Source organism: Siphateles boraxobius, unplaced genomic scaffold (genome assembly GCF_051911475.1).
Source record: "Siphateles boraxobius isolate OS27281-9 unplaced genomic scaffold, OSU_SipBor_1 19, whole genome shotgun sequence".
Lineage (NCBI taxonomy): Eukaryota > Metazoa > Chordata > Actinopteri > Cypriniformes > Leuciscidae > Siphateles > Siphateles boraxobius.
Genome location: NW_027508799.1, coordinates 917383 through 943300, shown reverse-complemented (window position 1 = coordinate 943300; position 25918 = coordinate 917383). Strand labels below are relative to the sequence as shown.

At 45.0% G+C, this 25918-nt stretch overlaps 2 non-coding genes across 2 annotated transcripts; both read right to left on the bottom strand.

Moving 5' to 3' along the window:
* Nucleotides 1–13836: 13836 nt before the first annotated feature.
* Nucleotides 13837–13908, bottom strand: trnaq-cug (transfer RNA glutamine (anticodon CUG)). The gene has a single exon. It is a non-coding gene; the product is annotated as a tRNA-Gln (tRNA).
* A 1537-nt stretch (nt 13909–15445) lies between these two features.
* On the bottom strand, nt 15446–15518 carry trnaf-gaa (transfer RNA phenylalanine (anticodon GAA)). The gene has a single exon. It is a non-coding gene; the product is annotated as a tRNA-Phe (tRNA).
* Nucleotides 15519–25918: the final 10400 nt, after the last annotated feature.

The window sequence follows — 25918 nt, the reverse complement described above, 5'->3', positions numbered from 1 at the left end:
CCCCTATACCAATGAGCCGAAACATACATCCTCCCTGCTGCTGCCGAGCCGCAAACATTTCAGCTTGCATGGCTTAAAGCGCAATTTTTTTATTAAATCTACAATTAAAAGGTAGCCAGTGCAAAGTTTCCAGCACAGAGGAAATGCGGCCTCTTTTTTTGTGGTCATTGGAAATCACGCTGCAGCACCTGCATACGAATAATGAGAAGCTTACTTACAGGAGCCTGGTCTGCAACACTGGACCCAGTTGATGTTGCAGGAGCAGAGGCAGCACTTGGCTGGACAGAAGGCTGTGGAGGAGACTGCAGAGGAGGCTGAACAGGGCGCAGAGGAGGAGACTGCAGAGGAGGCTTGGCAGGGCGCAGAGGAGGAGACTGCAGAGGAGGCTGGGCAGGGCGCAGAGGAGGAGACTGCAGAGGAGGCTGGGCAGGGCGCAGAGGAGGAGACTGCAGAGGAGGCTGGGCAGGGCGCTGCAGTCCTGTGGGTGGCTGTAGTGAGGATGGTCCTGGTGCAGAGGGACAGGGGTTGAAGGCCTTGCTGGAAAGATGGGAGTTACTCTTTCCAGTGGACAGGAAGCTCTGCAGGCGACTGGGACACCTGGCCAGGGGTCCACATTGCTGGAGGAGCAGGACAAGGGGCAGGAGCAGGGACAGTAGCACGAGCCGGGGCAGGAGCAGGGCCTCTCGAGCCTGCAGTGGCTGGAGCGTAAAAAAACACAACAAAATTATCTTATTGTTTTAGACTTTCACTGCATGACTTTCTCAGCTCTGCTGGACAGCTTGTACAAGGTTTACTGCAAAGCATGTATGATTAGTTGAGAGATGACATGATGATTAAAAGATGGAAGGAAGCAGTGAAAATCATCCTTTTTTTCATCCAAGCACCATTAGAAGAAATACAAGAAGAAAAAAAGATGGGATCAGCCAAGTGTGAAGCGAAGCAGACCAAACACTACAACAGCCACTTATTCCAAGGGGAGTGGGGGAAGTGTGAGATGACAAGAATGAGCTTTAGTCAGTGATTACGATAAAAAAAAAAAAAAACCTTTTACATACACCTTTAAATTATCTTTTTTCCTTTGAGGATGTTCACTTAAAGAGTGAATGTAGATTGACACCTGAGAAGTGCCATTCCTCTGTGTTGTGAAATAAAATAATATGTCATTTAAAAAATACTGTTTTGTTTTATTTGTAATTGTTTGTAAAATATTGTTTAAGATTTACATACCTTGAGGAAGTTGTTCCTCAGCTTGTGAGGCTACAGTTGCCATCTCCAGGTCATCTTCCTCCTCAAAAAAATCCGTAGCAGCAGAGTCTGTAAAATAATATAAAACACTAAGCACATGTCACCAACACACTTGTATGCGTTAAGTGATACTCACCCCATGTAAAGAGCTGTCTCCGGGCTGCGGACTCAGACGCAGGTGGTACACGTGGTCCTGCAGCTGTTGAACACGTATTTTCGTTAGACATATATACTGCATAATATATACTGTAATGATTTTAAAGCTTGCAAATCACTTACAGGGTTTGGCTGGAGACAAAATCTTTTGTGCCAGCTGTGAAGCAGATAAATGCTTCCCCCACGCCAACAGGGCCTTCACATTGGTCGCCAGCAGTGGCCTGTTCTTAGTGGCAGTAGGTGGAGGAGGAACAGACACAGTGGCAGTGGGCACAGCAGCAGTGAGGACAGATGCAGTGGGCACAATGGTGGTGGGCACGTGGGCTGGAGCCTGCCTCTTCAGCACGTATGCTTTGAAAAGGGCCATATTGGTGTTAGGCCCGGCCTTTGCCTTCTTCAGGTAGGTGATGATAATAGCCTGGGCCTCCTTGCTTGGGTCCTCATACACCTCCTTCATTGACCTACCCTTAAAATCCCCAAACTCCACCATCAGACATCCAGAGTCTCCTGTCCTCTGGGCCTCCTGCAGCATGGCCTGTTTTATATGACACACCTCCACAGCCTCGCCTACCTCCCTGATCTTCGAGGTGTATCTGAGGAACAGGTGTTTGTTGTCAGACAGCGGGTTGTCCCTCTCCTCCTCCCCCAAAATGCTGCTGACCAGATAGCAGGCATACCCCAGTGAGTTCTCCAGCAGCCACAGGAACCTCTGACCCTGGTGTTTCCCAAACTGGATCTTGCAGTGAGCCAGAACCAGGAACTGGTCTCCAGGATTCCCTCCATTCTGCCTCACAAAGGCAGTGGCCTCAGCCAGGACCTCCTCCTTACACCTGGCCCTCCCTGCCAACACGATCTTCCTCCTATTGGCCTCCTCAGTTGGCCCCATAAGGAGTCGACCCTCAGAGGTTCTTCGTAAAACCGGGTATGCATACATAATCTGAAAGGACACAGGCATAAACAGAACGTTACATAGCTGTCATATTCCAACTGAAAGTATTTTACTACAGCATTTCTTTTTTATGTAATTAATTATTATAATATTATAATAATTAATGATTATTATTATTATGCGCATAAGCATTATTGTTTTTATACAACTGTGAATCACTTTGAATTGCCTTGTGTACAAATTGTAAATAGTGTGATGAACTTTTTAATAAGAAAATCAATTACACTTCTTGGTACAATCTTGCTGGTATCATGCCATGCTTAAATCGTTTTGTTTTGTTTAGCTTTTGTGGCAGAGATTACTAAGAAACACCAAATATAACATAAAGGCGTTTATGACAATTCATAATAATATGATCATCAAACAGATCTAAAACTTAAAATGGTATATCAAATCGTTTTGGTATATCTTTTATAACATAGTTGAGAATCATTTGTTGAAACAAAAAAACACTTGTTTTTGTCAGGAATCAATCAGATTCATTCCCATCCACCACTCAAAGGTCACTCTCCCCGGAATATTAACCAGTCACACCTGTTCACAATCAGTCACCTCTTTACCCAGCCCTATAAAACACTCACGCACACCCCAGTCATTGTCAAGCCTCCAACAGGAGAAGACCGTTACCCACGATTTCCCGAAGTTTCCAAGTCTGCCAACGAAGATCCATCACGTAACTATACTCACCCCTGAATATACTCACCTTTGTCTCCCTGTCTTGCTGTCTCCAGTATTCCAGTCTGGTTCCCTGTTTCCCGAGTCCTGCCATTTGAATCCAAGTGCTCCACGTGTCCACCGAGATCTCCCTGTTCCTCCCTGGATCTGAAACAGAAAAGTATTCGTATCACTGGACATTGTCTACCCACGTCCAACTCTCTGAAGAAGGGTCTGCTCACCTGGGATCCTCTGCACGACGTGATCGTCAACGCACCTGCACATGAACTTTGTCTCTGCACATATATCACTGTAAATAAACTCACGTTTGCTTTCACTTACCTCCGCCTCTGTGCCTGTATCCTGACAGAAGGCTTGACCAGAACAGAAAAGTGAAACAGCGCGATGGAAGCTACCCGCCATGGTGATAACCCTGTACAGTCTACAGCCGCTGTTCAAAATTCCGGTCAGTCTACGCTCAGCACTTCCGCAGACTCCACTTCTTCGATGATATGCTTCGCTAACCAAGCATCACGTCCAGCGCTATTCTCCGGACGGGCGGAGGATTGCAACGGGTTCCTGCTTCAGTGTTCGCTCGCTCTGGAACAGCAAAATCAGTTATATCCCACAGAAAGATCGAAAATCGCTTTTATCATCCAACAGTTATCCGGGGCTGCTTTGAGATGGGCTGAAACCATGTGGTTACAGGAGTCCACTACAACCTCATCGGTACAAGGGTTTGTAGACCATTTTAAAGAAGTTTTCGGACGACCAGTTGATGATTCTTCCACCAGTGACAAACTACTGCAACTATACCAAGGTCGAAGATCGGTTTCTGAGTATTCGTTGGAATTTCGCACTTTAGCCTCTGCAAGTGGGTGGAACGAGAAGGCGCTCATTTCTGTTTACCGACGTGGTCTGAATCCTGCTCTCCGTCTGCAAATGGCGATATATGATGACAGTCTGGGTGTTGAAAAATTCATCCAACAAGCTCTCCGTGTGCATCAACGATCTCAGGGCTGTTATCTAGAAAATCGCCGACCCACTAGTAATTCTCAGTATCCCACGGAAGCTCCGCCCGAAGCAGATGGAGAAAAGATGCAATTGGATACTTACCGACTGTCCCCAGCGGAACGTGCCCGGCGCCGTGAACTCAGGTTATGTCTGTATTGTGGAATGGGAGGACACTTTCGTCAGTCATGTCCGACTCGACCCCCCAGAATGCTTGTGAGTTCTGTCTTTACGGCCGATTCGGTATCAGCCCCACTAACTATTTCAGTGGGGGTGTAGGTGTGCATCCAGAACTGCCGAGTTGGCGACCACATCCATCGTTGATGCACTTAACATTGTCCCAGTAAACTCAACCTCCATCGAAAGCCCCACTGAGAGTCTGTCCGTTTCCATACCTACCTGTTATTCCTCGTTTGCAGATGTGTTCAATCCTGTCGAGGCTGCTAAATTACCCCCTCATCGAGCTTGGGATTGTGCGATCGACCTTGTTCCAGGAGAACCCATTCCTAAGGGACGAATCTACTCCCTGTCTATTCCCGAACAGAAAGCCATGCAACAGTACATTGAAGAGGCTCTGAAACAGGGGTATATCCGTTCCTCCACGTCACCTGCTGCTGCCAGCTTTTTCTTTGTTCCTAAGAAGGATGGCGGACTACGTCCTTGTATCGACTATCGAACCCTGAACAGAATAACCTTGAAGTTCAGCTATCCACTACCGTTGGTTCCTTCCTCACTGGAGCAGCTGCGTGAGGCCAAGATGTTCACTAAACTGGACTTGAGGAGTGCATATAACCTCATCCGAATTCGAGAAGGCGACGAATGGAAAACCGCGTTCATCACCCCTGCTGGCCACTACGAATATTTGGTTATGCCGTATGGACTGGTCAACGCTCCTTCCATCTTTCAAAGCTTTATGGACGAGGTACTCTGAGATTATCTGAACCGATTCGTAATAATCTACATCGATGACATTTTAATCTATTCCAAGGATCCAGTGGAACACCAACGACACGTCTCCTTAGTCCTCCAACGGCTACGTGAGTTCTCTTTGTTCCTAAAAGCAGAAAAATGCTCATTTCACCAAACTTCAGTCGAATTCCTAGGCTATCAACTCAGTGAAAGAGGAGTACAGATGGATGATCGCAAGACCAAGGCGATCACTTCCTGGCCAACCCCACAGACGGTAAAAGAATTGCAAAGATTCCTTGGCTTTGCCAACTTTTATCGGAGGTTCGTTTACCAGTACAGCCTGCTAACAGCTCCTCTAACGTCACTCCTAAAGGGAAAGCCAAAAACGCTGCTCTGGACTGAGGAAGCCGACCACGCATTCCAGTCTTTGAAAACCGCCTTCACCACTGCCCCTCTACTCCGACATCCTAATCCCGAAGAGATGTTCATCGTAGAAGTCGATGCCTCCACCACTGGAGTAGGAGCAGTGTTGTCTCAGTATTCCAATTTGTCACCCAAACCTATGCCATGTGCGTTCTTCTCCCACAAGTTGTCACCCGCCGAAGTAAACTATGATATCGGCAATCGGGAACTCCTGGCGGTAAAACTTGCGCTTGAAGAATGGCGACACTGGTTGGAGGGCGCCAAACACCCGTTCCTGGTTCTCACCCACCATAAGAACCTCCAGTATCTGAAAGAAGCAAAACGACTCAATCCACGCCAGGCTAGATGGGCGCTTTTCTTCACTCGATTTCACTTCCAGATCTCCTATCGTCCAGGCTCCAAGAACGTCCGAGCGGATGCTCTGTCTCGTCTCCATGCTCCTGAAACTCACCATGAAGAACCCGAGAACATCTTGCCAGAGAAAATCTTTGTCAATCCCATTCAGTGGGACTTAAACGAACAACTGATGCAATTGTCTCGAAACCAACCCAGTCCTACGGAATGCCCAGCTGGGAAAATCTACGTACCCGATGAATTCCGTATATCACTTATCTCCTCAGCGCACTCCTCCGTTGGTACGGGTCACCCAGGAGTCACCAAAACCTGCTCCACTCTCCAAAACTGCTACTGGTGGCCCAACATGCTCCGAGACCTCAAATCATTCATCCAGGGGTGCATCCTATGTGCAATGAACAAAAACCCTCGTCATTTGCCCGCAGGAAAACTCATGCCTCTACCCGTTCCCCAAAGACCCTGGTCGCACATTGGGGTGGATTTTGTGACTGATCTTCCACCCTCCGAAGAGAACACCTGCATCCTGGTGGCCGTCGACCGCTTTTCGAAAGCGTGTAAGCTGATTCCCCTGAGAAACTTACCCACAGCATTTGCAACCGCAGAACTTTTAATGGAACATGTCTTCCAGAATTTCGGCCTCCCAGAGGACATTGTATCAGATAGGGGGCCTCAATTCATTTCAAAAGTTTGGCGAGCCTTCTTTGCACTGATGAATGTCACCGTAAGTCTCACTTCAGGGTATCACCCACAGGCTAATGGTCAGGCAGAACGAAAAATCCAGGATGTCAGCTGTTTCCTCCGAACTTTCTGCCATGCCAATCAGCACCTCTGGAGTCGTTACCTCGTGTGGGCAGAGTATGCCCAAAATTCCCTTAGACAAACCTCCACCAACCTGACTCCGTTCCAATGCATTCTGGGTTACCAACCTCCACTGTTCCCGTGGTCCGGGGAACCCTCAGAAGTCCCAGCAGTTAACGCCTGGTTCCGGGACAGTGAGAGAATATGGAACCAAGCTCACCATCACCTCCAACAAGCCATAAACCGTCACAGTCACTTTGCAGACACTCACCGAAGCAACACCCCCGAATACCAACCTGGACAATTGGTTTGGCTCTCAACAAAAGATATCCGGTTGAGACTACCCTGTCGCAAGTTAAGTCCAAGATACATCGGTCCGTTTCCCAAAACAAGACAAATCAATCCAGTTACCTACCAGCTCCGTCTGCCAAGTCACTTCCGCATCCACCCCTCATTCCATGTTTCCCTCCTGAAGCCCCATCACTCACCTGTTCCAGTCCCCTCTACAGATCTAGCACAAGATGAAAATCCTCCGGTACCCCCCATTGAAACAGAATCCATCTTCGCTGTAAGAGAGATCCTGGACTCCCGACGTCGGGGTGGTCTACTCGAGTATCTGGTTGACTGGGAAAATTATGGACCGGAAGAGATGTGTTGGATACCTCGTAAGGACATCCTTGATCCCATGCTACTCACTGCCTTCCACGAACAACACCCTGACAAACCTGCTCCTCGACCTCGAGGTAGACCCCCACGACGTCGGGGTCCTAGGTCCGCTGGCGCGGACGCTGGAGGAGAGGGTAGTGTCAGGAATCAATCAGATTCATTCCCATCCACCACTCAAAGGTCACTCTCCCCGGAATATTAACCAGTCACACCTGTTCACAATCAGTCACCTCGTTACCCAGCCCTATAAAACACTCACGCACACCCCAGTCATTGTCAAGCCTCCAACAGGAGAAGACCGTTACCCACGATTTCCCGAAGTTTCCAAGTCTGCCAACGAAGATCCATCACGTAACTATACTCACCCCTGAATATACTCACCTTTGTCTCCCTGTCTTGCTGTCTCCAGTATTCCAGTCTGGTTCCCTGTTTCCCGAGTCCTGCCATTTGAATCCAAGTGCTCCACATGTCCACCGAGATCTCCCTGTTCCTCCCTGGATCTGAAACAGAAAAGTATTCGTATCACTGGACATTGTCTACCCACGTTCAACTCTCTGAAGAAGGGTCTGCTCACCTGGGATCCTCTGCACGACGTGATCGTCAACGCACCTGCACATGAACTTTGTCTCTGCACATATATCACTGTAAATAAACTCACGTTTGCTTTCACTTACCTCCGCCTCTGTGCCTGTATCCTGACAGTTTTTGCCTATTCATGTCTTTTTAAATATGTATAACATAGTATTTAAAAAGATAACATAAATATGTATACTGGTGTATAACATAGTATAGTATAACATATATGAATTAAACTTTTTTTTTAAAGGTTTTAGTAAAAATCTTCTTGTGCTCAAAATAATGTAATGAATGACACAAAAAAATACTAAATTAACAACAACAAAAAAAATGGTTTAAGGAGGATATAGCTTAATTAGCGGTCGGCTAATTATCTTGACAGTAGTGGCATGTTTTTTACTGTATATCATGGTAAAGTTGCAGGTTCACATGTACAGAAGAAAACGTGTGCTATTACACGCTAGCTAGCTTTATTGGCATGTTTAATTGTCTAAAAACAAACACTGTTTATGAATAAATAATGATCGATTATACAGTCGTGAAGAATAGACTTACCTGTTGCAAAGATGACGATAATTACTACGGATGACGACTACTTCCTGCTCAGCTACTGTTCGGACGCTCTCGCTTACTGCTCCGCGCTTTGCTCTATCGCTTTTATATTTCTATAATTTATCTCCTTTTATCACCTAATTTTAACTTCAGCAAATCAGCACAGTGCTCAAACGCTTGGATTACTACAAAAAAAAAGCAGAATTATTTTATTCGACCAGCCTCCCACTGAAAGCTTACATTCCGGGGAAGAGAAAACACAACTGCCTACATTCATAAGGATAAGAAAATGCCTCCTCTGGAATCTACCTGCTGCTCCAAATGCCACAGACTTTTACAAAGGATTGCAATTCTTGAAACAAAGTTAATTGCGGGACCACCAAACCAGACGGAACACACAACAGAGCTTCGTCATGGACGTCCTCAGCATTCAGCCGGTGAGTCCCATGAATCTAGTGCTTCTCGACAGGCCATACTGAGTGTAGAGAAACAAGCCGATCGTTTTACTAATCGATGGCACAAACAGGGTGCGAGACCCAAAGGCACTCGAGACATCAGATTGTCATGAGCATCACATATTACTGCAGTAGCATCCTCTACCCCAGATACGGCTCTGACAAGGACTGCAAACACTGGTCTCCTACCACCGCCTATACATCTTGAGAACAGATTTGAAGTATTAATGAATGAGGAATCCCCAAATTTGATGAATGTGATCGCACACAGACAGAATCAGCCAGTAGCTAACACTGATGCTAACTGGGGCTCAAGGTCGAGCAGACAGCGGCACTCAGCTCACAGTGCAGCCGAGCCCAGGACTCTGATAGTGGGCGACTCCGTAATCAGAAACATTAATAGCAGGGATACAACAAGGTGCTGCCTTCCACAAGCAACAACTTCTGATGTAAACAGGGAACTTCAGAACATTCTGATGAAACATAAGACTGCAAATCGACTCATCATTCATGTGGGGAAGAATGATATTCATAAAGAGCAGTCGGAACTTCTTAAAAAGGATTTCAATGAACTTTTTGAAACACTTAAAAGACTGAAAGTTCAAACATTCATCAGTGGACCACTCCCAGCAAGAGGAACAAACAGGTTTTCACGGTTGCTTGGGCTTAATACATGGCTGCAAAAAACCTGCAATATAAAAGGAGTGAACTTTATTGATAACTTCAATCTTTTCTGGAGTCAGAGGCAACTGTTTCAACAGGATGGCCACCACCCAAACAAACTTGGTTCAAGAGTGCTAAAGGACAATATCTACTTCTCCCTCCGTCATCCTTCTGCAATGTGTGCCAATCCACTCAACCTGAATGGCACACACACACCTGGATACAGTATGAATGACCACAGGATTTCACTTCAGCACCTGAATGGACATGCGGTTGACACATCACACAAGGACAGTGATAACACCACTCAGCCACAACAACCTCTGCTCACGGACACAATCTCAGCTGAGCCCTGCCCACAGAGCTCACCACGGACAGACTGTGACATACCAGCACTGCTCCAAGATACAGCACCCATAGACGACTTTCTGGAAAACAGCCAGGGAAACCAGGACAGCATATTACAGCCTCCAATAACACCAGAGCAAAAATCCCTCTCACCGGAAACATTATCACTCTCTCCAGCATCTCCACTTCTGTGCTTCTCAGAGAAAATGGAACAACTGGTGCATGCTGGAACTAGACTATCCCACTCTTTTGCTGCGAGCCCCCAGATACCAACCAAAAAACGCCAGGCCCCACAACCACCAAAGCCTGCGGGCCCAGCTCGCCCTCCCCCTCCCCCTCCTCCTCCTCCTCCCCCTCCTCCTGTGAGAGCTCTTCGGCCTCTGCCACAGTGCCAGGGCCCACACCCTCCTCCAGCGGCTCGAGGTGAACCAAAAACAACTGATACCAGCTCTCAGTGATATGTGTCGGGTCCCCGCTATGATAACAATAACTTTCTCAAATGTTTACAGAACAAGCGGGAACCCAGTGTGCCTGTATCTTTTTCTATTGCTGTTCGATTACATGATAGAAAGTCTAAGGCCTTCAAAAGCCGTACAGCAAACCCATCTAATCTGGTGCCTATTACACGACATACCAAGATTGCTGTGGGGACAAAAAGTAAGACTGTTAAGTTAGCACTTTTAAACATCCGCTCACTTAAAAATAAATCACTTTTAGTCAACGACTTAATAACCACATACAACCTGGATTTTATGTTGCTAAATGAAACTTGGCTAGAAGAAAGTTGCAGTGCAACAGTCCTCAATGAAACAGCCCCTCCTAACTTTACTTGTATGAGTATCTGCAGAGCTGTCAGAAGAGGCGGAGGTTTAGCTGCTCTTTATAAAGATGTCTATCAATGTAAGCAAATATCATTTGGGAATTACCCGTCTTTCGAGTATCTGGGTATTGTGTTAAAAGGTGCTCCACGCATTTTACTTATCATTGTTTACAGGCCTCCAAAATACTCTCCAGCTTTTGCTTAGAACTTAACAGAACTGTTATCAACAATTTCCTCAGAGTTTGACTGCTTTGCCATTGCTGGAGATTTTAACATTCACATAGATAATGCAGAAAACAATATGGCAAAAGAAATCAAAACTGTTTTAAAAACTTTTGATCTGACTCAGCATGTACATGGACCCACACATAATCGTGGACACACTCTAGATTTACTTATCAGTAAGGATCTAAACATTTCATCAATTGTTATTAAGGATGTAGCACTGTCTGATCATTTTTGTATTTTCTTTGATATATTGATCTCTCCTGCCATTGAAGCTAGATCTGTGTCTGTCAAGAAGAGATGCTTAAATGAGAACACTAGTGTACTATTTATGAAGGCTATATCTTTAACACCAAGCATATCTGCTGACTCTGTTGATTTTCTCCTTGATTCTTTTAACTCAAAAGTTAAGAGTGTAATTGATGATATTGCTCCTGTGAAAGTCAGGAAGAAGAGTGGCAGACAAAAAGCACCTTGGAGAAACTCAACAGCAGTGCAAAATATGAAAAGACAATGCAGAAAAGCAGAGCGCATGTGGCGGAAGACAAAACTTGTAGTCCATTATAACATCTACAAAGACAGCATCCATGCTTTCAATAAGGAACTAAGCAAAGCTAGACAGACTTTTTCTCGAATATTATAAACAGCAATATAAACAACACGCGCACTCTTTTTGCTACTGTAGAGAGACTGACAACCCCCCCAAGCCAGATTCCCAGTGAAATGCTCTCAGTGAGAAAGTGCAGTGAGTTTACTTCTTTCTTCTCTGAGAAAATCAATAATATCAGAAAGGTGATCAGCTCATCCTTGAGTTGCGCTGGGGTCAGGCAGATCAGACAACAGCACGAGAAAGTAGCCACTATGTCTGATTTCGAAGAAATTGATGGCAAAATTTTGGAAGAAACCGTACAGCAACTAAAAACATCAACCTGCGCCCTTGACGCACTTCCCACATCTTTTTTCAAAAATGTGTTACACAGCTTAGAAGCAGATCTCCTGGAAGTGGTAAATGCCTCACTTCTCTCTGGGAGTTTTCCGACCTCCCTGAAAACTGCTGTCGTCAAGCCCCTCCTGAAAAAGAGCAATCTGGATAAGACCATATTAAACAACTATAGACCGATATCAAATCTTCCTTTCATAGGCAAGATCATTGAAAAAGTTGTCTTCAATCAGCTGAACAAATTCTTAAGCTCGAATGGATACTTTGACCATTTTCAATCTGGTTTCCGACCGCACCACAGTACAGAGGCCGCACTCATAAAGATAATAAATGATATTCGCTTAAATACTGATACAGGCAAATTATCAGTGCTGGTACTACTCGACCTCAGTGCTGCATTTGACACTGTCGATCACAAAATACTTCTTGACAGGCTGGAAAACTGGGTCGGGCTTTCTGGGATAGTCCTAAAATGGTTCAGGTCATACTTAGGAGGCAGAGGTTATTATGTGAGTATAGGAGACCATAAGTCTGAGTGGACATCCATGACATGCGGAGTCCCTCAAGGCTCAATTCTTGCGCCACTCCTATTCAACCTGTACATGCTCCCAATGAACCAAATAATGAGAAAGAACCAAATGGCTTACCATAGCTATGCAGACGACACACAGCTCTACTTATCCCTATCGCCTAACGATTACAGCCCCATTGACTCCCTTTGCCAATGCATTGATGAAGTAAACAATTGGATGTGCCAAAACTTTCTTCAGTTAAACAAAGACAAAACTGAAGTCATTGCGTTTGGAAACAAAGATGAAGTTCTCAAGGTGAACGCATACCTTCAGTCTAGGGGTCAAACAACTAAAAATCAAGTCAGGAATCTGGGTGTGTCTCTAGAGTCAGACCTTAGTTTCAGTAGTCATGTCAAAGCAATAACTAAATCAGCATATTATCACCTGAAAAATATTGCAAGAATTTGATGCTTTGTTTCCAGTCAAGACTTAGAAAAACTTGTGCATGCTTTCATCACCAGTAGGGTGGATTATTGTAATGGGCTTCTCACTGGCCTTCCCAAAAAGACCATAAGACAGTTGCAGCTCATACAGAACACTGCTGCTAGGATTCTGAGCAGAACCAGAAAATATGAACACATCACACCAGTCCTCAGGTCTTTACACTGGCTGCCAGTTACATTTAGGATTGATTTTAAAGTATTATTACTGGTATATAAATCATTCAATGGCCTAGGATATGCTCAGTGAATATAAACCCAACAGATCACTCAGATCATTAGGATCACATCGGCTAGAAATACCAAGGGTTCACTCTAAGCATGGCGAGTCTGCTTTTAGCTACTATGCCAGCCGCAGCTGGAACCAGCTTCCAGAAGAGATCAGATGTGCTCCTACAGTAGTCACATTCAAATCCAGACTCAAAACACATCTGTTTAACTGTGCATTTACTGAATGAGCACTGTGCCACTGTTCGTCCGACTGTTTGCACTGTATTTTATTTTATGTTTTAATTATTCTGATTTCATTTGATTATTTCTGTATTTTATCTTTTGTTCCAATCTGTTTTAATTATTCTGATTTCTTTTGATTATTTTAATTTCTTCTATGTAAAGCACTTTGAATTACCATTGTGTATGAAATGTGCTATATAAATAAACTTGCCTTGCCTTGCCTAATAATAGCGGTCGCCGATTGGTCAAAAGTAAGCCACAGGAGAGAAACGCGATTGGTCAAAAGTAAGCCACAGGAGAGAAAGGCGATTGGTCAAAAGTAAGCCACAGGAGAGAAACACGATTGGTCAAAAGTAAGCCACAGGAGAGAACGCGATTGGTCAAAAGTAAGCCACAGCAGAGAAACACGATTGGCTCACGTGGGCTTACTTTGGGCTTACTTTGGCTCAATCGGTAGGAAGCAGTAGGCGCAAGCGAGAGGTAGTGGGATCGATGCCTGCATTCTCCAGTGCTGTCCATCCTTTTTACGCCCCCCTTCAAGGGGCACTACCTAGATGAGCTCTTGCGGCTCAGTGCTGCCGAAAAAGTTTTTTCAAACGAGGTACTGCACACATTCCTGGCAAAAGCAGGTCCCACCGACATTTGAACTCGGATCGCTGGATTCAGAGCCCAGAGTGCTAACCATTACACCATGGAACCTTGGCGTGTGTCAACTTTTCCCATGAGCAGCAGGATTTAAGTCATTGAGTCCAGAAGCACGATAGCAAGGATTTAAGTCATTGAGTACAGAAGCACGATAGGAAGAAGCAGATGAAGCCTTTGCTTTTTAAGCCCATGTTTCCCCAATTCCGACTCGGTTTGAGAGTGCCAATTTCACTGCCACGTCAGCAGTTGCGCATCACCTCTGTTTTTTCCCTCCCTTCCGCAAAGAACCTAAAAAGGTTCCACCGAGATTTGAACTCGGATCGCTGGATTCAAAGCGCAATTTTTTGATTAAATCTACAATTAAAAGGTAGCCAGTGCAAAGTTGCCAGCAGAGAGGAAATGCGTCCTGTTTTTTTGTGGTCATTGGAAATCACGCTGCAGCACCTGCACACGTGCTAGGGATCGCGCCTCGTCTTTGTCTTTGAGAGCGATGGACACCTTCTCTCCATCATGGAGGGGAATTAGCTCAAATGGTAGAGCGCTTGCTTAGCATGCGAGAGGTAGTGGGATCGATGCCTGCTTTCTCCAGGGCTGTCCATCCTTTTTACGCCCCCCCTTCAAGGGGCACTACCTAGATGAGCTCTTGCGGCTCAGTGCTGCCGAAAAAGTTTTTTTGAACGAGGTACTGCACACATTCCTGGAAAAGCAGGTCCCACAGAGATTTGAACTCGGATCGATGGATTCAGAGCCCAGACTGCTAACCATTACACCATGGAACCTTGGCGTGTGTCAACTTTTCCCATGAGCAGCAGAGATTTAAGTCATTGAGTCCAGAAGCACGATAGCAAGGAGCAAATGAAGCCTTTGCTTTTTAAGCCCATGTTTCCCCGATTCCGACTCGGTTTGAGAGTGCCAATTTCACCGCCACGTCAGCAGTTGCGCATCACCTCTGTTTTTTCCCTCCCTTCCACAAAGAACCTAAAAAGGTTCCACCGAGATTTGAACTCGGATCGCTGGAGTCAAAGCGCAATTTTTTGATTAAATCTACAATTAAAAGGTAGCCAGTGCAAAGTTGCCAGCACAGAGGAAATGCGGCCTGTTTTTTTGTGGTCATTGGAAATCACGCTGCAGCACCTGCACACGTGCTAGGGATCGCGCCTCGTCTTTGTCTTTGAGAGCGATAGACACCTTCTCTCCATCATCGAGGGGAATTAGCTCAAATGTTAGAGCGCTCGCTTAGCATGCGAGAGGTAGCGGGATAGATGCCTGCATTCTCCAGTGCTGTCCATCCTTTTTACGCCCCCTTCAAGGGGCACTACCTAGATGAGCTCTTGCGGCTCAGTGCTGCCGAAAATGTTTTTTCGAACGAGGTACTGCACACATTCCTGGCAAATGCAGGTCCCACCGAGATTTGAACTCGGATCGCTGGATTCAAAGCCAGAGTGCTAACCATTACACCATGGAACAAACACACCCTGATAGCTGGTTGTCTGAGAGGCAGATAGCGATGAGGCTAGGTGGAATCAGGTAGATAAGAGCTGGCGTTTGGTCAATAGACCACCTCGACTAAGAGAGGCGGACGTGGTTCCTCTGCCGAAACCCGGGATTGAACCAGGGACCTTTAGATGTTCAGTCTAACGCTCTCCCAACTGAGCTATTTCGGCCAGGTACTTGTGCAGTTTAGCCAGCAGGCATGTCTGGGAGACCGCCAGTCATTTTCGAGAAGAGCAGAGCGAAGGTCCCAGAGAGAAAATGAGTTGCCCGTACGGGGATCGAACCCTTGACCTTGGCACTATTAGCACCACGCTCTAACCAACTGAGCTAACCGGCCTCTCTCTGGCTCATTTTATCCCCCATTTCTCAGAAATATCCTGGTTGCCCTAATCAGGCTGAAGAGATTAAAAGCAAAGCCTGATAATGGGCTCGTCCGGGATTTGAACCCCGGACCTCTCGCACTCTAAGCGAGAATCATACCCCTAGACCAACGAGACTAAACATACGTCCTCCCTGCTGCTGCCGGGCCGAAAACATTTCAGCTTGCATGGCTTGAAGCGCAATATTTTAATTAAATCTACAATTAAAAGGTAGCCAGTGCAAAGTTGCCAGCACAGAGGAAATGCGGCCTCTTTTTTGTGGTCATTGGAAATCACGCTGCAGCACCTGCACACGTGCTAGGGCTCGCGCCTCGTCTTTGTCTTTGAGAGCGATGGACACCTCTTCTCCATCATCGAGGGAAAGTAACTCAAATGGTAGAGCGCTCGCTTAGCATGCGAGAGGTAGAGGGATCGATGCCTGCATTGTCCAGTGCTGTCCATCCTTTTTACGCCCCCCTTCAAGGGGCACTACCTAGATGAGCTCTTTCGGCTCAGTGCTGCCGAAAAAGTTTTTTCGAACGAGGTACTGCACACATTCCTGGCAAAAGCAGGTCCCACCGAGATTTGAACTCGGATCGCTGGATTCAGAGCCCAGAGTGCAAACCATTACACCGTGGAACCTTGGCGTGTGTCAACTTTTCCCATGAGCAGCAGACATTTAAGTCATTGAGTCCAAAAGCACGATAGCAAGGAGCAGATGAAGCCTTTGCTTTTTAAGCCCATGTTTCCCCAATTCCGACTCTGTTTGAGAGTGCCAATTTCACTGCCACGTCAGCAGTTGCGCATCACCTCTGTTTTTTCCCACCCTTCCGCAAAGAACCTGAAAAGGTTCTACCGAGATTGGAACTTGGATCGCTGGATTCAAAGCCCAAAGTGCTAACCATTACACCATGGAACCAACACTTCCTGATAGCTGGCTGTCTGAGAGGCAGATAGCGATGAGGCTAGGTGGAATCAGGTAGACTAAAAGAGGCGGACGTGGTTCCTCTGCCGAAACCCGGGATATAAATATCCTGGTTGCCCTAATCAGGCTGAAGAGATTAAAAGCAAAGCCTAATAATGGGCTCGTCCGGGATTTGAACCCGGGACCTCTCGCACCCTAAGCAAGAATCATACCCCTATACCAATGAGCCGAAACATACATCCTCCCTTCTGCTGCCGGGCCGCAAACATTTCAGCTTGCATGGCTTAATGCGCAATTTTTTGATTAAATCTACAATTAAAAGGTAGCCAGTGCAAAGTTTCCAGCACAGAGGAAATGCGGCCTCTTTTTTTGTGGTCATTGGATATCACGCTGCAGCACCTGCACACAATAAATGAGAAGCTTACTTACAGGAGCCTGGTCTGCAACACTGGACCCAGTTGATGTTGCAGGAGCAGAGGCAGCACTTGGCTGGACAGAAGGCTGTGGAGGAGACTGCAGAGGAGGCTGAACAGGGCGCAGAGGAGGAGACTGCAGAGGAGGCTGGGCAGGGCGCAGAGGAGGAGACTGCAGAGGAGGCTGGGCAGGGCGCAGAGGAGGAGACTGCAGAGGAGGCTGGGCAGGGCGCAGAGGAGGAACCTGCAGAGGAGGCTGGGCAGGGCGCTGCAGTCCTGTGGGTGGCTGTAGTGAGGTGGTCCTGGTGCAGAGGGACAGGGGTTGAAGGCCTTGCTGGAAAGATGGGAGTTGCTCTTTCCAGTGGACAGGAAGCTCTGCAGGCGACTGGGACACCTGGCCAGGGGTCCACAATGCTGGAGGAGCAGGATAAGGGGCAGGAGCAGGGGCAGTAGCACGAGCCGGGGCAGGAGCAGGGCCTCTCGAGCCTGCAGTGGCTGGAGCGTAAAAAAAACACAACAAAATTATCTTATTGTTTTAGACTTTCACTGCATGACTTTCTCAGCTCTGCTGGACAGCTACTGCGATTACAAGGTTTACTGCAAAGCATGTATGATTAGTAGAGAGATGACATGATGATGAAAAGATGGAAGGAAGCAGTGAAAATCATCCTGTTTTTCATCCAAGCACCATTAGAAGAAATACAAGAAGAAAAAAAGATGGGATCAGCCAAGTGTGAAGCGAAGCAGACCAAACACTACAACAGCCACTTATTCCAAGGGGAGTGGGGGAAGTGTGAGATGACAAGAATGAGCTTTAGTCTGTGATTACGATAAAAAATGAAATAAAACCTTTTACATACACCTTTAAATTATCTTTTTTCCTTTGAGGATGTTCACTCAAAGAGTGAATGTAGATTGACACCTGAGAAGTGCCATTCCTCTGTGTTGTGAAATAAAATAATATGTCATTTAAAAAATATTGTTTTGTTTTATTTGTAATTGTTTGTAAAATATTGTTCAAGATTTACATACCTTGAGGAAGTTGTTCCTCAGCTTGCGAGGCTACAGTTGCCATCTCCAGGTCATCTTCCTCCTCAAAAAAATCCGTAGCAGCAGAGTCTGTAAAATAACATAAAACACTAAGCACATGTCACCAACACACTTGTATGCGTTAAGTGATACTCACCACATGTAAAGAGCTGTCTCCGGGCTGCGGACTCAGACGCAGGATGTACACGTGGTCCTGCAGCTGTTGAACACGTATTTTCGTTAGACATATATACTGCATAATATATACTGTAATGATTTTAAAGCTTGCAAATCACTTACAGGGTTTGGCTGGAGCCAAAATCTTTTGTGCCAGCTGTGAAGCAAATAAATGCATCCCCCGCGCCAACAGGGCCTTCACATTGGTCGCCAGCAGTGGCTTGTTCTTAGTGGCAGTAGGTGGAGGAGGAACAGACACAGTGGCAGTGGGCACAGCAGCAGTGAGGACAGATGCAGTGGGCACAGTGGTGGTGGGCACGTGGGCTGGAGCCTGCCTCTAAAGGCACGTATGCTTTGAAAAGGGCCATATTGATGTTAGGCCTGGCCTTTGCCTTCTTCAGGTAGGTGATGAGAGCCTGGGCCTCCTTGCTTGGGTCCTCATACACCTCATTCATTGACCTACCCTTAAAATCCCCAAACTCCACCATCAGACATCCAGAGTCTCCTGTCCTCTGGGCCTCCTGCAGCATGGCCTGTTTTATATGATACACCTCCACAGCCTCGCCTACCTCCCTGATCTGCGAGGTGTATCTGAGGAACAGGTGTTTGTTGTCCGACAGCGGGTTGTCCCTCTCCTCCTCCCCCAAAATGCTGCTGACCAGATAGCAGGCATACCCCAGTGAGTTCTCCAGCAGCCACAGGAACCTCTGACCCGGGTGTTTCCCAAACTGGATCTTGCAGTGAGCCAGAACCAGGAACTGGTCTCCAGGATTCCCTCCATTCTGCCTCACAAAGGCAGTGGCCTCAGCCAGGACCTCCTCCTTACACCTGGCCCTCCCTGCCAACACGATCTTCCTCCTATTGGCCTCCTCAGTTGGCCCCATAAGGAGTCGACCCTCAGAGGTTCTTCGTAAAACCGGGTATGCATACATAATCTGAAAGGACACAGGCATAAACAGAACGTTACATAGCTGTCATATTCCAACTGAAAGTATTTTACTACAGCATTTCTTTTTTATGTAATTAATTATTATAATATTATAATAATTAATGATTATTATTATTATGAGCATAAGCATTATTGTTTTTATACAACTGTGAATCACTTTGAATTGCCTTGTGTACAAATTGTAAATAGTGTGATGAACTTATTAATAAGAAAATAAATAACACTTCTTGATACAATCTTGCTGGTATCATGCCATACTTAAATCGTTTTGTTTTGTTTAGCTTTTGTGGCAGAGATTACTAAGAAACACCAAATATAACATAAAGGCGTTTATGACAATTCATAATAATATGATCATCAAACAGATCTAAAACTTAAAATGGTATATCAAATCGTTTTGGTATATCTTTTATAACATAGTTGAGAATCATTTGTTGAAACAAAAAAACACTTGTTTTTGCCTATTCATGTCTTTTTAAATATGTATAACATAGTATTTAAAAAGATAACATAAATATGTATACTGGTGTATAACATACTATAGTATAACATATATGAATTAAACTTTTTTTTTTAAAGGTTTTAGTAAAAATCTTCTTGTGCTCAAAATAATGTAATGAATGACACAAAAAAATACTAAATTAACAACAACAAAAAAATGGTTTAAGGAGGATATAGCTTAATTAGCGGTCGGCTAATTATCTTGACAGTAGTGGCATGTTTTTTACTGTATATCATGGTAAAGTTGCAGGTTCACATGTACAGAAGAAAACGTGTGCTATTACACGCTAGCTAGCTTTATTGGCATGTTTAATTGTCTAAAAACAAACACTGTTTATTAATAAATAATGATCGATTATACAGTCGTGAAGAATAGACTTACCTGTTGCAAAGATGACGATAATTACTACTGATGACGACTACTTCCTGCTCAGCTACTGTTCGGACGCTCTCGCTTACTGCTCCGTGCTTTGCTCTATCGCTTTTATATTTCTATAATTTATCTCCTTTTATCATCTAATTTTAACTTCAGCAAATCAGCACAGTGCTCAAACGCTTGGATTACTACAAAAAAAAGCAGAATTATTTTATTCGACCAGCCTCCCACTGAAAGCTTACATTCCGGGGAAGAGAAAACACAACTGCCTACATTCATAAGGATAAGAAAATGCCTCCTCTGGAATCTACTTGCTGCTCCAACTGCCACAGACTTTTACAAAGGATTGCAATTCTTGAAACAAAGTTAATTGCGGGACCACCAAACCAGACGGAACACACAACAGAGCTTCGTCATGGACGTCCTCAGCATTCAGCCGGTGAGTCCCATGAATCTAGTGCTTCTCGACAGGCCATACTGAGTGTAGAGAAACAAGCCGATCGTTTTACTAATCGATGGCACAAACAGGGTGCGAGACCCAAAGGCACTCGAGACATCAGATTGTCACGAGCATCACATATTACTGCAGTAGCATCCTCTACCCCAGATACGGCTCTGACAAGGACTGCAAACACTGGTCTCCTACCACCGCCTATACATCTTGAGAACAGATTTGAAGTATTAATGAATGAGGAATCCCCAAATTTGATGAATGTGATCGCACACAGACAGAATCAGCCAGTAGCTAACACTGATGCTAACTGGGGCTCAAGGTCGAGCAGACAGCGGCACTCAGCTCACAGTGCAGCTGAGCCCAGGACTCTGATAGTGGGCGACTCCGTAATCAGAAACATTAATAGCAGGGATACAACAACGTGCTGCCTTCCACAAGCAACAACTTCTGATGTAAACAGGGAACTTCAGAACATTCTGATGAAACATAAGACTGCAAATCGACTCATCATTCATGTGGGGAAGAATGATATTCATAAAGAGCAGTCGGAACTTCTTAAAAAGGATTTCAATGAACTTTTTGAAACACTTAAAAGACTGAAAGTTCAAACATTCATCAGTGGACCACTCCCAGCAAGAGGAACAAACAGGTTTTCACGGTTGCTTGGGCTTAATACATGGCTGCAAAAAACCTGCAATATAAAAGGAGTGAACTTTATTGACAACTTCAATCTTTTCTGGAGTCAGAGGCAACTGTTTCAACAGGATGGCCACCACCCAAACAAACTTGGTTCAAGAGTGCTAAAGGACAATATCTACTTCTCCCTCCGTCATCCTTCTGCAATGTGTGCCAATCCACTCAACCTGAATGGCACACACACACCTGGATACAGTATGAATGACCACAGGATTTCATTTCAGCACCTGAATGGACATGCGGTTGACACATCACACAAGGACAGTGATAACACCACTCAGCCACAACAACCTCTGCTCACGGACACAATCTCAGCTGAGCCCTGCCCACAGAGCTCACCACAGACAGACTGTGACATACCAGCACTGCTCCAAGATACAGCACCCATAGACGACTTTCTGGAAAACAGCCAGGGAAACCAGGACAGCATATTACAGCCTCCAATAACACCAGAGCAAAAATCCCTCTCACCGGAAACATTACCACTCTCTCCAGCATCTCCACTTCTGTGCTTCTCAGAGAAAATGGAACAACTGGTGCATGCTGGAACTAGACTATCCCACTCTTTTGCTGCGAGCCCCCAGATACCAACCAAAAAACGCCAGGCCCCACAACCACCAAAGCCTGCGGGCCCAGCTCGCCCTCCCCCTCCTCCTGTGAGAGCTCTTCGGCCTCTGCCACAGCGCCAGGGCCCACACCCTCCTCCAGCGGCTCGAGGTGAACCAAAAACAACTGATACCAGCTCTCAGTGATATGTGTCGGGTCCCCGCTATGATAACAATAACTTTCTCAAATGTTTACAGAACAAGCGGGAACCCAGTGTGCCTGTATCTTTTTCTATTGCTGTTCGATTACATGATAGAAAGTCTAAGGCCTTCAAAAGCCGTACAGCAAACCAATCTAATCTGGTGCCTATTACACGACATACCAAGATTGCTGTGGGGACAAAAAGTAAGACTGTTAAGTTAGCACTTTTAAACATCCGCTCACTTAAAAATAAATCACTTTTAGTCAACGACTTAATAACCACATACAACCTGGATTTTATGTTGCTAAATGAAACTTGGCTAGAAGAAAGTTGCAGTGCAACAGTCCTCAATGAAACAGCCCCTCCTAACTTTACTTTTATGAGTGTCTGCAGAGCTGTCAGAAGAGGCGGAGGTTTAGCTGCTCTTTATAAAGATGTCTATCAATGTAAGCAAATATCATTTGGGAATTACCCGTCTTTCGAGTATCTGGGTATTGTGTTAAAAGGTGCTCCACGCAATTTACTTATCATTGTTTACAGGCCTCCAAAATACTCTCCAGCTTTTGCTGAGAACTGAACAGAACTGTTATCAACAATTTCCTCAGAGTTTGACTGCTTTGCCATTGCTGGAGATTTTAACATTCACATAGATAATGCAGAAAACAATATGGCAAAAGAAATCAAAACTGTTTTAAAAACTTTTGATCTGACTCAGCATGTACATGGACCCACACATAATCGTGGACACACTCTAGATTTACTTATCAATAAGGGTCTAAACATTTCATCAATTGTTATTAAGGATGTAGCACTGTCTGATCATTTTTGTATTTTCTTTGATATATTGATCTCTCCTGCCATTGAAGCTAGATCTGTGTCTGTCAAGAAGAGATGCTTAAATGAGAACACTAGTGTACTATTTATGAAGGCTATATCTTTAACACCAAGCATATCTGCTGACTCTGTTGATTTTCTCCTTGATTCTTTTAACTCAAAAGTTAAGAGTGTAATTGATGATATTGCTCCTGTGAAAGTCAGGAAGAAGAGTGGCAGACAAAAAGCACCTTGGAGAAACTCAACAGCAGTGCAAAATATGAAAAGACAATGCAGAAAAGCAGAGCGCATGTGGCGGAAGACAAAACTTGTAGTCCATTATAACATCTACAAAGACAGCATCCATGCTTTCAATAAGGAACTAAGCAAAGCTAGACAGACTTTTTTCTCGAATATTATAAACAGCAATATAAACAACACACGCACTCTTTTTGCTACTGTAGAGAGACTGACAACCCCCCCAAGCCAGATTCCCAGTGAAATGCTCTCAGTGAGAAAGTGCAGTGAGTTTACTTCTTTCTTCTCTGAGAAAATCAATAATATCAGAAAGGTGATCAGCTCATCCTTGAGTTGCGCTGGGGTCAGGCAGATCAGACAACAGCACGAGAAAGTAGCCACTATGTCTGATTTCGAAGAAATTGATGGCAAAATTTTGGAAGCAACTAAAAACATCAACCTGCGCCCTTGACGCACTTCCCACATCTTTTTTCAAAAATGTGTTACACAGCTTAGAAGCAGATCTCCTGGAAGTGGTAAATGCCTCACTTCTCTCTGGGAGTTTTCCGACCTCCCTGAAAACTGCTGTCGTCAAGCCCCTCCTGAAAAAGAGCAATCTGGATAAGACCATATTAAACAACTATAGACCGATATCAAATCTTCCTTTCATAGGCAAGATCATTGAAAAAGTTGTCTTCAATCAGCTGAACAAATTCTTAAGCTCGAATGGATACTTTGACCATTTTCAATCTGGTTTCCGACCGCACCACAGTACAGATGCCGCGCTCATAAAGATAATAAATGATATTCGCTTAAATACTGATACAGGCAAATTATCAGTGCTGGTACTACTCGACCTCAGTGCTGCATTTGACACTGTCGATCACAAAATACTTCTTGACAGGCTGGAAAACTGGGTCGGGCTTTCTGGGATAGTCCTAAAATGGTTCAGGTCATACTTAGGAGGCAGAGGTTATTATGTGAGTATAGGAGACCATAAGTCTGAGTGGACATCCATGACATGCGGAGTCCCTCAAGGCTCAATTCTTGTGCCACTCCTATTCAACCTGTACATGCTCCCAATGAGCCAAATAATGAGAAAGAACCAAATGGCTTACCATAGCTATGCAGACGACACACAGCTCTACTTATCCCTATCGCCTAACGATTACAGCCCCATTGACTCCCTTTGCCAATGCATTGATGAAGTAAACAATTGGATGTGCCAAAACTTTCTTCAGTTAAACAAAGACAAAACTGAAATCATTGCGTTTGGAAACAAAGATGAAGTTCTCAAGGTGAACGCATACCTTCAGTCTAGGGGTCAAACAACTAAAAATCAAGTCAGGAATCTGGGTGTGTCTCTAGAGTCAGACCTTAGTTTCAGTAGTCATGTCAAAGCAATAACTAAATCAGCATATTATCACCTGAAAAATATTGCAAGAATTAGATGCTTTGTTTCCAGTCAAGACTTAGAAAAACTTGTGCATGCTTTCATCACCAGTAGGGTGGATTATTGTAATGGACTTCTCACTGGCCTTCCCAAAAAGACCATAAGACAGTTGCAGCTCATACAGAACGCTGCTGCTAGGATTCTGAGCAGAACCAGAAAATATGAACACATCACACCAGTCCTCAGGTCTTTACACTGGCTGCCAGTTACATTTAGGATTGATTTTAAAGTATTATTACTGGTATATAAATCATTCAATGGCCTAAGACCTCAATACATTGCAGATATGCTCAGTGAATATAAACCCAACAGATCACTCAGATCATTAGGATCACATCGGCTAGAAATACCAAGGGTTCACTCTAAGCATGGCGAGTCTGCTTTTAGCTACCATGCCAGCCGCAGCTGGAACCAGCTTCCAGAAGAGATCAGATGTGCTCCTACAGTAGTCACATTCAAATCCAGACTCAAAACACATCTGTTTAACTGTGCATTTACTGAATGAGCACTGTGCCACTGTTCGTCCGACTGTTTGCACTGTATTTTATTTTATGTTTTAATTATTCTGATTTCATTTGATTATTTCTGTATTTTATCTTTTATTCCAAACTGTTTTAATTATTCTGATTTCTTTTGATTATTTTAATTTCTTCTATGTAAAGCACTTTGAATTACCATTGTGTATGAAATGTGCTATATAAATAAACTTGCCTTGCCTTGCCTTGCCTAATAATAGCGGTCGCCGATTGGTCAAAAGTAAGCCACAGGAGCAGAGCCAGGAGAGAAACGCGATTGGTCAAAAGTAAGCCACAGGAGAGAAAGGCGATTGGTCAAAAGTAAGCCACAGGAGAGAAACACGATTGGTCAAAAGTAAGCCACAGGAGAGAACGCGATTGGTCAAAAGTAAGCCACAGCAGAGAAACACGATTGGCTCACGTGGGCTTACTTTGGGCTTACTTTGGCTCAATCGGTAGGAAGCAGTAGGCGCAAGCGAGAGGTAGTGGGATCGATGCCTACATTCTCCAGTGCTGTCCATCCTTTTTACGCCCCCCTTCAAGGGGCACTACCTAGATGAGCTCTTGCGGCTCAGTGCTGCCGAAAATGTTTTTTCGAACGAGGTACTGCACACATTCCTGGCAAATGCAGGTCCCACCGAGATTTGAACTCGGATCTACAATTAAAAGGTAGCCAGTGATCGCGCCTCGTCTTTGTCTTTGAGAGCGATGGACACCTCCTCTCCATCATCGAGGGGAATTAGCTCAAATGGTAGAGCGCTCGCTTAGCATGCGAGAGGTAGCGGGATCGATGCCTGCATTCTCCAGTGCTGTCCATCCTTTTTACGCCCCCCTTCAAGAGGCACTACCTAGATGAGCTCTTGCGGCTCAGTGCTGCCGAAAAAGTTTTTTCGAACGAGGTACTGCACACATTCCTGGCAAAAGC